Here is a 13,000-nt window from a genome sequence, read left to right on the forward strand (position 1 = left end):
TATGTGGTAAGTATTTTCTGTCATTATGAACAGAAAACACGTAAGGGAAAATGTTGGGAAAACACGACATTACTTTTTAATAATTGAACAACAACAATACATTTGAATTTGGACTAGGTGGACACACTGGGACCCAGGCACAATCAGGCCAATCAAGGTGAGAGGCCTTCAACCAGGTGTCTCCACTTCATCTCCTGTGATCACTCCTCTGCACATGCTCCCCCGGTAAGCCAAGCAAAATATTACATGTGTATGTGAAGTGTTTGTATTGACAGCAACAGGTTGGTGTTTTGGTGAATGAGTCAAATAAACTATAGTTTGATTTTATTTTTATTTTTTCATAGTTTGAAAGAGGCCCTATTATGTTTTTAGGGTTGTCCCTTTCCTGTGATAGGTTTTTGTGCAGTATGAGAAAAATAAAGCACTTTTTAAACATTAGATCAGGTCACTGTAGAAGCACAAAATACAAATATGAACCTGAAAAGGAGCAAAATAGGACCCCTTTAATAGATAAAGGCATAGAAATAAGACATACCAGGCTTTAGACACATAGATATAGACATACATTTCACACATCATTTCAGTCTTTTTTTTACAGAGGATTTCAATGTAGCACAATGCAGTCTTTCAATGCTTTTAAATTCATGGTGATGGTAATCTGTTCAATCCAGTGATGACAGATGTCAGCTTTATATATGACATAAGGACAGTTTAAGTTGCGTGTGATCACTTTTATGATTTCCGACCAAACAGAAGAAAAAACACCAGTGTTGTCCCCGTGCCGTCTACAGTCGGTTTATCTCCTTGAATACTTGAATGATGGTGTCTCATAGTGGCCACTGCACATGTATGTGTGTGGTTTTATCTGTGTGTTTATGTGTGTGTTTGTGCAAGAGCAGACACACAGAGAGCAGAGGACAGACACGCAGTGAGGGAAGTGTACTGTAAACCTGCCACAAGTGATTTACAAAGTCGTATTTTTCTTGCCATTGACCAGCAACATGTGGTGTTCATAGACAGCACATGAGGCAGGACATAATGGATGCTTATAGGATAGCTTTGCTGAAAGTGGTTCTTTCTGTCCTTTAAAAAGTTAAAAACACACACATGCACAAAGCATTTTCTTAACCATAATTCAGAGAGACCACCAGCTAAGTCGAGTGAGAGTGTAGGCTATGCTCGGTATTTAACACGCACCAATCTTCCCCTCACACTGTGAATTACAGCATCTGTCAAAGAGTGAAGGAGATGAATAGAGAAAGCTTCTCCACCCATCATAATGAGCCTCATCCCCAGACTGTTTCTAACCATAATTGGATGGGACTGTCAGATGAGCATGAGCATAAAAAGAGATATCGATCATTTTGTATTTTGTTGTTGAGCTATAAAGGGAAAAAAGAGAAGAAATCATTCATTTCCATCGCAAACAACCAAATAATATCCATTCTTGATATCAGTTCGATGACATGTAGTAGGACTGAGCATCCACTCTATAAAGTTTTGATTTATTAGATCCCAATAGACAGCGTCCTGTTGCTGGCTTTAAATGTGGCGTGCTATGCTTCAATTTACCCCTGCAGAGCTGCAATCGATTACTTTTCATCGTGTTTTATACTATCAACTTGTTGCACTTGATTACATTTGATGAAGTTTTATTTGTCCCAACTCATGAGGCAAACACCAGGCAGCTGAGAAACATTACCGCGGGTTAACTTTGTACTCAGAAAGATTAATTTCCTATTTGTTTTCATATTTCAACTCATGGAACTCAAGGATTAAGCATCATAAAATATACATCCAAGCAATTCCAACTTCAGTGCAATTTAGTCATTACTCGTCTAGGAAGTGAAGACCAGCCAGTTGGTGTGTTTGTGTGTGTGTGGAATGTAACACTTTATAGAAGTTTCTGCTTTCTGCTGTGTGGAGTTGTGCTAACTCAACCATGATAGCATGCTCACAACGACAATACTTTGCTCACCATTTTAGCTTAGCATGTTACCATGCTAACAATTGCATATTAGCCCCACAGAGAAATGCCATTAGTTTTGCAGGCATTTGGTCATGAACCAAAGCATGAAGTGCAGCAGGAATGAGTCCTTAAAATTTGAAATGAGTTTGCATTTTTGCACTTTTGGTTCCTTTGTTAACTTTGACAGGAACTAATGCAGATCTGTGTAGATCAGTAATGTGTGGATCATATTTAGCAGAGCTTATCTTTGTCCTTGAGATCGTTTTATCCTTTAAAAATCTTAAACTTGGTATTCATTTGTGATGATTTTCTTGCTGAAACATGGAACTATTATACACTTTTCTCTGCCAAAATGCAGGGCTTTTTTTTCAATGAATAGATCTTTGTTTGACTTTTATAAATTACATCACAAAAAGTCTTCACATTCATGAATATATTTCCTTTTGCATTTAAAAACATTTTCAACAGCATTTTAGGTGATTAATACCATGATTATATAATCCTTTCCTCTGATTATTTTAAATATATATATATATATATATATATATATATAAAGCATTGGAAAAGTGCAGCGCTGTTTGTGGGGTCTCTGAGTTAACCACGTCCCTGCCAAATTTGCTGCCGTGCATACTATTAATATCATGCAGGTCTCACGCTGCGACATGCTCTTGCCGTGCACATGCTCTATGTAATGGGGAAAACCACAACTTAAGACCACTAACGGTGGGGTATAATTTTTCTAAATTGTTCTAAAAGCCACATAATGTTAAATGCTTGTATAAATCCAACCCGAACCAGACTTTGGGGGTATTTTAGCACAGCCCTGGGCCTAATTATTAACCATCATCCAGGGAGACACAGTGAGTGGGAAACCCCTGAGCCACCACCCGCATTGAATACAGCAAGAGTCATTTGCACAGAAACAGGTTGTCCCGTCCTAATGAGAGGTAGGTGGGTGGAGGGTGACAGACTTGCTTGGCCTATGTGTACGCGGCCCACTGCACCCAAACTAAAGAGGGGATGGTGGTCTCCGCCATCAGCAGACATTAGGCTCCGGTGGGGAGAATAAGCTGGCTGTGTCAGGTGTCAGTGGACACTCAGCGACTGTGGAGGTCAGTACACAGACAAGCAGCGCTGGTTAGATCCCTACTTATCAGAGGACAAGGCCTCCATGGTCAGTGCATCAGCCCAAAGAGCTACGCTAATCCAATTAGAGATGATTTTGTTTGCATTTGTGTGTGTGCGTGTGCGTGTGCATCTGTCTCTTTATTTTTGTAAGCTGTAAATCCCTTGTAAACCAGAGGCAGTTCTTTGATTTCATTTCTAAGATAATCAAACTGTTGTCATTCTTTCAGCTCGTGCTAGATGCAGTAGAGTTTCTTCTCACAGGAACATAACAAAAGCACTTGTGTACACCAAACTCATTCAGCCCTGGGGTCCGAGACACATTTATTTCTCAAACCATCTCTCTGTCAACATGGAGTTGGTCACACAGTAAGCAAAAAGACCTGCCAGATTTATTTGTGTGTTCCTCTCATCAGATAACCACCTCAGTGCCCTGAGTGTTCATGAATGAAGGCCCAGATGTGCGCCATATGCAGATTGGTAGTCGCGGAGGGTGGGAAACAATGTGGAAGTGAATGACGGCTGAGGGAAATTCACATACATGGAAACACATCTCCTCTGCTGTGGTGATTCCTGAAATGGCTAATTAGGCTTCAGCAGCTGGCAAAGGAGAAATCTGGCTGCAGGGGTGGCCATAAGCAGTTTTAGGGATCGCCCCGGTTTGGGTTTCTGTGGGTTCCCAAAACTCGTCTAGAAAGAAAATCACTTGTTGCTGTTTGAGTTGCGCAACATCTGCTAAATGCTAAAAGAATAGTTTCTTATTTTTCCCCAAGATAAAAAGTTACAAAACAATTCAAAATCTGTTGCCACATTCCTTTGTGCCATAGAAAATGTAACATATTCCACACATAGCATTATAGAGTCCTTCAATGCAAAAATAACGCCCTGCTACCTGGTTTGGAAGTCCTTAAATGTTGAAAAACTTGGGTTATGGCCCTAAATGTGTCCTTTTTTCTGACTGTTCTTTTGTTATTTTTCTATTCCAATTTAGTGCTTACTATCCCCTTCCTTATATTTCATTACATCCACCCTAACAACAAAAGTATTTTGAATGATCCACTGTGATTCCATTTTAAACACACAAACCATTTGGTTAGGATTAGGAGGTGATTGTGGTCATGGATAATAGAAATCAGCATGGACTGTGGAAACAAAAACAGTGCTATCCTGCATTGAGGTCCACACTTTTTTGACCCATCCATCCACCCAAACCTCTTCCTCATGACATTTTGTGGTTCTGAAATCAATGTTACGCTATGGTCACCTTTGTTCTTGACAGGCAATACTTTTAGCCCGCAAAGCCTCTGTCTTTGTCAGGTAAATAAAAAGTGACAAATGCCTTACTTTCTTGTGTGGACAGCCTCAGATGTTTTCAAGCTGGGCTGCATGAAGATATCCATTCATTCCCCACACTTTACTGAGGGATATTATGTGTTCAGACCAGATTCAACTCCAGATTCAAGATTGTCATTCAGGGCATTTCTTTCATGAAAAACCCACGCCTTGCACCTCCTTATCCTGTTCAAGACAACACACCCAAGCCCATTTTCTGCAGAACTTGTATTATAATCTGAAACACACTTGAGAAACCCCCCTATAGCCCAATGGCTTCCCTCCACACCATTGTCAATTGCAGCGAGACAATTAAGACCACATTAGATCTTTTCAAGTGCTTGTAATTTCATAAGAGTGGGCTTTCTTTTCCTCTTTCTACCCTTTTTGAAAATGAAATGGGGGAAACCCGCAGTTCCTCAAGAGCCACTTAGAAAAGATGGGAAACAGATATTAACCCTGCGAGTGATGGTTCTCCAAGAGGCCTCCTCACTCAAAGCCCCTGCCCCCCCCCCCGAATACCACCAGCACCTCAACTATGGGACCACACACACACAGACACCTGCACCCTCCAAGACACACACATGCTCACACACACACACACACACACACACACACACACACACACACACACACACACACACACACACACACACACACACACACACACGAACACACACACACACACACACACACACACACACACACACTCAAATCTGGAACCCTATATTCAAACAGAATGACACACTCTCCCTATTAAGTTCCTATTTAAAGTAGAAACTGCAATAGATCTTGACAGATTTCCTGTCTTTTTATGACTCAAGATGTACAATTACCTCCATTAACCATAAAAATGGTCATGTTTATGTTAAAATAATTGAACATACTCAGTATATTTCATGTATTTGATTCATTTTCCTTGGCCCCATCATAAGCTCCCATGCATGTTGAGTAACCTGGGCCTCTCCATTTGGCCTCATTCCACCGTGTTAAATTGAAATGATGTATTGTCCTAATTAGATGAAAAAATATGAGTAATCCTCCCAGCATGCAGCACTTCTGAGGGGGTTTATTATTCTAGCCGAAGGTGCTACTTTGTTTTATTTACTTTGATCCTGCATGTTTCAGGAATCTTTGGTAATCAGAGGTAGAAAAGTCATTACGTTGTTATCACAACTGCAGCCATGGCGGCCAGAGCTTGACACAAGACGTTAACCCGTCTGTAATGGAGAGGCCTTCGCTGGCTCAGCGGCCTGGCCCACACTGCCCGCCGCCCCGAAGGAACATACATCAGAGGGCGACGACTTCATTACTACCTGCCCCTGAACTGAGACCAGCACCAGCAGAGGTGTGGAGAGCCCGGCTGCGGGGGACCCGAGGGGGAAAGGGGGAGCAGGCTGGACACCCTTTGAGGGCCAAGGCCTGAATATCAAAAGGGAATGAGTGATGAGTGTGATTTGAACCCACTCCTCCACCCTCAGTCATCGCAGTAATCACCACTTAAAATCAATGTGTTTTAAGGAAATATCACCCAGGGAATTTGTGTGCTACAGGTTTCATTAGCAGCTCTGCTAAATGAATGGAAAATCGCTCGGCATTGTTTGTTTTTCTTGCTGTGTTCTGTCACCGTCCCCTTCCTCCCCCATTTAAGATCGGCATTGCGTGAGTGGCAGCCATTTCACCTTGACCCGGATGATTGACCCTGGCGACTGATGTGAAAAAATGTGAGAGTCTAAACTTTTCTTACCCATCCATCCACCTTAACCTCTTCCTTATAACATTTTGTGGTTTTGATATCAATGGTCAGCTTTGTCCCTGACAGGCAATGTTTATAGTTCCCAAAGCCTGTGTCCTTTACAGGTGAAGATAATATAACCTATTTGGGTTTAAAAAAGGGCAAATTAAAAAGAAATTTGTGTGGACAGCTTCGGGTGTTTTCAAGCTCGACTGAATGAAAATATCTTGCCGAGGGACATCATGGGACCACATCAGATTCAACCCCAGATTCAAGATTGTCATTCAGGGCGTTTATTTTGAAAGAAAAAGGGCCTCATCCAAGCCTTGCACATCCTGTCCAAGACAACAAAGCCACACAACTCAGCTGAGGGAATATCTGTACTACAGATTGTATTGGAAATGTTATTATCAGATTTTTTTAAAAAATGTCCATTTAGTTGTATCCAAGTGTTTTTTACAAGAGAGTCTGATTCCTTCTTTCCCACATAATACAATGCTATTTTTTGATTAACAACCATCTGTATAACTCTAAGACAGGATAGGGAGTTTGTACCGGGTAAGCAGTCTCAGGGACACAGTTGTTTCATCAGCTCCAAGTTTAGCAGATTCACCACAAGCCGTGAACATGTTACTCTGTAATGTTTGGAAACGTTTCTGCTTAGGACAGTTTATTCAATTTTCAAAGACAATTTCTGGACTTCATCTTTATATCTGAGGTATATTTCCACCTAGAGATTTCATTAAGAGCTCTGCTAAGTGGATGGAAGGTCACACAGCTTTGTTTGTTCTTCTTGATGCATTCTGTCACCTTCCCCTTCCTCCCCTCCTTTAAGATCGCCATTGCGTGACTGGCAGCCATTTCACCTTGACCCGGGTGATTGGCCCTGACGATGGCGGTGAAAAAATCCCTCATCAGTGTGAAACGTTGCCATGGTTTCGTCTGAGCCGAGACCCCTTGTCGTGTTGAACGGGGACAGTGGGGATTTTCCTCACCCCCTCCTGTCTTCTGTGGCTCCATGCCACAGCCATGTGGGGCTGCATCATGTCTGCTGGCCTTCTCACACGATCCCAGCACTATTGCGTGCAGAGGCTGCACTGAGAGCAGAGCGTTTTCACCCCACTACCTTACGCATGAGTAGGCTTGGGAGGGGCTGAGTGATGGAGGGAGGGGAGGAGAGGGGGGAGGTAGGGGCGATGATGTAGATTGATGGAGGAGGATGAGACGCAGAACAAAGGTCACGGTAACTAGGTGAATATTAGAAAAACAAGCAAACGATTGAGAGATTGGAGGGTAAGATGAGTGAAGGTGATAAGAAATTAGGTAAGAGGGAGGAAGGGAATCTCCTGCTGCATTATTCAGATCATACACAGACAGCCAGTAGAGCACTCACACACACACACACACACACACAAACACACACAAACACACACACACACACACACACACACACACACACACACACACACACACACACACACACACACATACACACACACACACACACACACACACACACACACACACACACACACACAGGATGAGAGAATAGTCTGAGCAGTGGGCACTCAAACCACAGACAAAACACTGAAAGCATACATGCTTTCTCTCCCTCTGTCAAAGCTACACTCATCCACCCACACACACGATCACTAAGTAAAACACAGTTATTTACTCTGATTAAATGGAAAGCATTAACTAAAAGCAGATGTATGTCATTAGCATAATTTGCTGATTTTCAATTACCTGTGCAGTTTTGCAGACACATTCAGAATTCCCTTACATACTGTATTATCATCCTAACATACTGTGCTATATGAAGTGTATGTCTAAAGATTCTGCCATAGTGATCTGTCTTTTGCTCTGAAGATATACAGTCTGAACATAGCAGTTAGGAGCTTCATTTTCCTTGTATTGCCGGAGCTGGTTTACCTTAGTATTACAATGCAGTACGTAACAGAACGCAAGATTAGAACATCTTTTTGTTGTAAAATATCCCTTTTTCTTTGCTAAGATTCATTTTTAGCATGTATGCTTTATTGTTCTTTTACAAGAGTTAAATCTTTAAGAATGATTGAGTGTTAACTTCTCTAAAAATTAAGCACTTTGCTTTTGCATAGCAACTGTAGGTGATGAGCCAGTTAGCCGCACATGCTAACATTTGAGACAAGCTCATATGGTTTAATCAATTTCTCAATCTTCACAATGAATAAGAATCATTTGGCATATTAAAATTAAGTAAGTGTGTTTTATTGTGATATATTTAAGTAGCAGTTAACATAACTTTTAAAATCTGTATTTCTTGGTCTGCAAGGACAACGAAGAATTGCAATAATCTAAAATCTAAATAATCTCTATTCAAATCTAAAGTCCTGCTCGTAGTGACCTGAAGACACATCAAAATAAAGATCTAAATAGTGTTTTTCTCAAGCTCACTAATGCTCACCACCACATGGCCTGTGTGTGTGAGAAACAGACGGGTGTTACTGAAGCACTTACGTTGTTTAATTGTAAATGAAAGCCCATAATAGATGAGTAATTTAGCAGTAAATTAAAATGTGTGGTTTCTCACATGTCCTAGCGTCTCTTTTTTTTTCTTCTTAAGTGTTTTTTCCACTATTTGTACCACTTTCACCCCTTTAGAATAACATTATTATCACAAGCATGAAGGGCACCACAATTATTCACAGCCCACTCTTTCTCAAGTTAGGAAATCGCCTTGAAAATTGGGGAGGCCTGCAGAGTGTTGCCACTTAAATCCCTGTGCTTTAGAGGTGTGTGTGTGCATCTGTGTGTGTATGTGTGTGTAGACGGAAACTCCACACCATGCATGCTGTCAGATCTTAGAGCGAAACATAAACCAATTTACAGCAGTGTTTCTCCTTCAATCTTCTAAAGTAACAATAACAAAAAGGAAAAAAGGTATTTGTAATTTTATCTCCAAAGTAGGTCAAATCTAGCTTGCATCCAATTTGAAGTTCCGAAATGATAAAAATGAACTATGCAACAAACTTGTGGATGTTTAAGATTACTTGAATCTTTTTTAGATTTAGATTTCCTTTCATTGTTGGTTATAGCTTTTAAAATTGATTTTAAAATGATGCCTTTTATATCCCAAGCTCAGATTATTTATCACATAAAGAGTTGGACTCCAACATCTCATTTTGAATTATTTTAATCTCCCCAACTTCCAGATAAATAAAAAAGTGCAGAGGTGATTCGACCTTTACTGTCTGGGTTAAGAATAAGTAACAAGGTTGAATCAATAATCTGGTGGAATCACTCTTTTAACAAAGTTTCTTAATTATCAGTTGAGCTGTTTAATTCATTTTAAACTTATTTCTTAATTGTCATACTGTTCAATAAAGGCAGCACTTCCTGAAATAAAATCATCAGTATTACTAATAGCCCACAGACGTCACCCATCCAAATTCTTATTTTACATTTTGTTTGTTTTAAATTGAAGCACTTCTATTTGTGTTTGAACGATATAAATGAACGTACTTTGCTGATACCATTTCTCTAACATTGTCAACTAACATCTCCCCTATATTTGAGGATAACCCCCAGTGCGAATAAATGGACAAATTTCTTTAAAATCTGAGCAGTTTAAATAAGTGAATTCTCTGAACCCATTTGGATTTTTGGGATGGTAAACATTTTGCCCTTTGGAGTATTAATCTGCCTCTCTATCCCTTTACAGCCACTTTTTAAAACCCTTTTAAATGCCATTCTCTTCCTGTCCACTAGATGCCCTCTGACTTCTCCTCTGGTCCACCCCCTCCCCTCTGCCCTGCAGTGGCCCCTGGCATGTAACCCTCCACACCCACCAGCTCACCTGTTACCACTTCCCCAATCAGCCCTGCAGATATTTAACCAGCCATTTTGTTTGCACTCTTCCAGGCAGATCCTTAAGGCTGCCATGATGCTCATGCTTCTTCTTTCCAGTCATCTTAACCCCAACCTGCTGGAACCTCTACCTGCTCCTCCTGCATAGTGTCCCTCGGGATCTGTTTGCCTGTTATGATTACCTTCCTATAAGTTTTTACTTACTATTTTTTACTTCTTTAACTACAAGGGCCAACATCGCATGTCTTTTCCTTGGCGTATGCCCAACTCTTAAAGTTCCATGAAAATATGGCTGGTAGTTTCTGTTGTTATTTTCCTGGCAAACAAACAGACAAACAAACAACATGAAACCTATTTTGCTTAGATATTAAATCCCTGAACTTTTCCAGTTCATCTGCATTTGGTCCTTCTCTGGTTGACTTGAACTCTCTCCTGTGACTTCTCTAATCTAAACAAAAAGAAACCAAAAGAAACAGATGAGTTTAAGTTGAATTATGATGAACAGATCAGTATGATCTCCTTCCCCCGTACAAGTTAAATATCTTGGCCTGACTTAACTGAATTTCGATATTCTTACAAAAGAGCTAATGCATGTGTCCATCCTGAATAAAGTTTTAATAAATACTAATAATACATGACTAGAGATGTTGGTGCAGTTGACTGGTGAAGCTTTAAGTGTTCCGGTCTAAAAACAATAAATCATAATCAATGACTCTTTTTCTGTATTCGCCCTCTAAAGCATAGTGCATTTCTCCAAAAACACACTATGCAGTAACCATGTTAAACATTTGGTCACCCCGAGCAGTTTGTTTGACTTTCTGTAGGCTACACACAACAAGAAGAACCTTTTCCCACCTACCAGTAGGCCGGCCTCTCACTGTTTACAGGAGGGAGTAAAGTCTATCCCTTCACTTCTGGCACTGTTTCACTTTACTCCGGATTCAAAGCACAAATTGCCTTACAATAGGGAAATGATGTCATACAACACAGAGAAGGGGGTCAAACTGAAAAGCAGGGGAACCTCTGGAGAAGTTATTTGTAGACAAACCATAAAACAGAGGGAAAAAAGCAGAAATGTTTTACCCCCCAAAAACACAATGGAGCACACAGCTAATGAGTCCCAGCGCTGGCTGTGTGAGCGCACAGAACCCAGATGACTGTTTCTCCTCCATGTTTGTACTGCTTTGCTCTGCGTTTACCTCTCAATGGCATCTGGTGCAACAATGTCAAGAGTGTTTATTGAGGGAACAGACACATGGATCAATATGAGGCTGCAGGGATACTCTTCCATAGCTGTAGCTACTTTAACAAAATTTACAGAGGTGTCATTCTGTACTCAAAAGTTCAATTACACTTATAAAAATAAAAATGATCAAAGGATATATTATATTGTGCATCATTTATATTCTGTATGATCTTTTTCATTTAAACTTGATCACAGCTTTATGTGACTGATATGAAAAGAAAGAAGCCCATTCTCATTTCTCAGTTTTCCCCTCCTCGCTTCGCGTCTTAGTCCCGCCCACAGGAGATGCGAGCAAAGGAGTCGAGGAGGGGAACTGAGGAGAGAGGAGTGGATAATAGAGATAATATCAGGACATTCTGATGTACAGTTTAACAATAAAATACTTTTGAAATCTCATGTATGAGCTATCGTCCCTCTGTTTTTAGATAATACATTAAAAACTGTCCATAATCAAGGACTCAAATCACTTCAGCGTGATAGCAGGCCACAACACTGTACAAGTGTCAACACGTGAAGCACTATGGATTTATGAAACATTTCTCCTGTTTAAAGAGTGTAATATAGGTCAGATATATATATATATATTACTGAGTGACATATGTTATACACACTGCTCTGCTTTCTGCCCTGATTCATAGCTGTTCTCACTGTAAACATTGCATCACGATTAAAGCAGTTGTAATAAAAACATAACTTGCCTAATATCTGGGAATGTACCCTCCGGAGGATACATCAGTGTATCCTCGGTTATAGCTCCTCCAAGTGAGCCTCTTCGATCCTCGATGTGCATTTAGAGAAATAAGAAGTCCTTCAACATGGCTCACTGAAATCGATTTCCGGGTCCTTACCGGAGGACTGAGGAGTCGAGGAGGTGATGAGTCGAGGAGGTGAAAATGGAGAAATGAGAACCGCTAAAGTCTAGACCCATGCTAGCAGCTTTGTGAGACTTGTACTGAGGCAAACAGTCCATTGGGCTAAATGCTAACGTCGGCATGCTAACCTGCTCACAATAACAATGCCAGCTTGTGGATTTTTTATGTATTGGGTCATAAATCAAAGTATTGACGAATAGATTTTCATGGTTCCCAGAGGATGAGTCCTTCTAAATGTAATATTTTTAAGGGATTCGCCACAGTGTTTAACAATTTAATACTGTCGGAATTCAAGATGATAATCATTAGGCTAAGTAAATTGGATATTTAAGAGGGGGACCAAACAACATTGTCATCCCTAGAAACCAAAGAGTTGCAAAATATATGGGTAGTATAGATTGATTCAGATTTAATGTGGCAGGTAGACAGTAAGATGTGATTTACCTGATTGCTTGTTATTGTCATGACATGCACATTGTAAAGTATTATACTTTGTTTGGAGTATATACTCTAAAACCTGGGCCTGATTCATGTTTAAATGTCAGCACTTTAGAGCGCCCTGCAAACATTTAGCCTTTTAAAAAAAAGCAAAGAGCATTTTCTCCCCTGATTTTAGTTCAGTGTGCTCTCGCTGTGTTCTTCCGCAAGATGAATCGTTTCTCATCGTTGAACTGTGTTCCGAGACAAGAGCTGAAATGATTGTGTTAAGTAATGAAATCTTTAATGTGGCAGAGAGCGGCCTCCTGCTGTGTTGATTACTTTAGAGTAATTCTGGGATTGGACCCACATTCTTGCTCACACACACATTTCATTTTGTAAAGGAAATTGAGGTGGATGAACAGCTTCAGACACTGTCACACACACACACACAC

Source organism: Eleginops maclovinus, chromosome 8 (genome assembly GCF_036324505.1).
Source record: "Eleginops maclovinus isolate JMC-PN-2008 ecotype Puerto Natales chromosome 8, JC_Emac_rtc_rv5, whole genome shotgun sequence".
Taxonomy (NCBI): Eukaryota; Metazoa; Chordata; class Actinopteri; order Perciformes; family Eleginopidae; genus Eleginops; species Eleginops maclovinus.